Here is a 1,573-nt window from a genome sequence, read left to right as displayed (position 1 = left end):
CAGTTGATAGGGCCTTCTTTGCATTGCAGAAGGCTACTTCTTGAAGGGGACCCCACTTCAGGTCCTTTGACTTGCCCTTGAGGGAGGTGTAGAGGGGAGCAAGAGTGGCGGCAATAGCTGTCAGAAAACGGTGATAATAGTAGATCATGCCTAAGAATTCCTGCAGAGCTTTGACGGTCGAGGGCGCGGGGAAGTCCTGAACGGCTGCTACCTTCTCAGGGAGGGGATGGACTCCTACAGTAGTGATACAGTGCCCTAAGAACGACACTTCGTTAGCGCCAAAGGTACACTTGTCGTACCGGACTACAAGGCCGTTTTGTTGCAGGCAGTCGAGCACGATGCGCAGGTGACGGAGGTGTTCCTCTTTTGAGGAGGAGAACACATGTATGTCGTCCACATAACATACACAGAAAGGGAGGTCCCCTAAGATGCCATCCATGAGACGTTGAAATGTGGCCCCAGCATTACGAAGGCCAAAACAGGAGTAATTGAAGGTGTATGTACCAAACGGTGGGGTGATGGTGGTCTTGGGGATGTCTTCTGGGTTCATAGGCACCTGATAATACCCCTTCAAGAGGTCGAGCGTAGAGAAAACCTTCTCTTTGTGCAGGTAGGAGGTCACATCGGCAATGTTTGGGAGGGGGTAGTGATCCGGTTCTGTTTACATGTTCAGGCGCCTCTAATCCCCACACGGACGGAGGGAGCTATCTTTCTTCAGAACGATGTGTAAGGGTGACGACCATGGGGGGGAGGCCTTTTGGCAAAGGCCCATTTCCTCCATTTTGGCGAACGTCTGTTTGGCGGCTGCCAATCATTCCGGTGCCAGACGTCTGAATTTTGCGAAGACTGGGGGTCCCGTCGTCTTGATATGGTGATAAATACCGTGATTGGCAGGAACCGTGGGCGTTAGGCGAAGTTCTGGACGGAAAACTTCCAGGTACGACGTGAGGAGGTAGGCATATTCATCCGTGGGTGCGCTGATGTGGAGAGCGAGGTTAGAGGGGGGGGGGGGGATGAGAGAGGAAATACGCACCGAGGATTGGCAATGTGACGTCAGCAACGAGAAACTTCCAATTAAATTTACCGTTTCCGAACGATAATGTGAGGTTATCGTAAGCGTAGGTGGGTATTGCAGATCCGTTGGCAGCTACCAAGCGGACGTCGGCAGACATAGACAGACTATGTCATGTCCTGAAGAGTTCCCTTGGCAAAAGAGAACGACAAGCACCCGTGTCTACCAAAAATCGCACGCCCATTCCTGCATCATGTAAAATGAAAAGATTAGAAACACGGGAGGCCACCGCCACGAGCGATGGCTTACTTACACGTTTTTTGGCCACTGACAATCCTTGGCACATTTCTTCGCGGTTGCCCCGAATCTGAAGTTGTAGTAGCAAAACTGCGGCGGATGGTAGGTAGTAAGTGGCTGTAGAAGTCGTTGGTTGGGGCACGAGCGATTGGTGGGTGGTGGGTGGCTTTGTCGCCGCTTCGGCAGGTCACGGGGTAGGCGTGTAAGTCCTACGGCATTCATGTCAGCTTCGGTTGACGTTGAATAGGCATCCTCTTCGTCAGG

Source organism: Palaemon carinicauda, chromosome 36 (genome assembly GCF_036898095.1).
Source record: "Palaemon carinicauda isolate YSFRI2023 chromosome 36, ASM3689809v2, whole genome shotgun sequence".
NCBI classification, from domain to species: domain Eukaryota; kingdom Metazoa; phylum Arthropoda; class Malacostraca; order Decapoda; family Palaemonidae; genus Palaemon; species Palaemon carinicauda.
The sequence above is the reverse complement of the archived record's forward strand: the minus strand, read 5'-3'. Positions refer to the sequence as shown.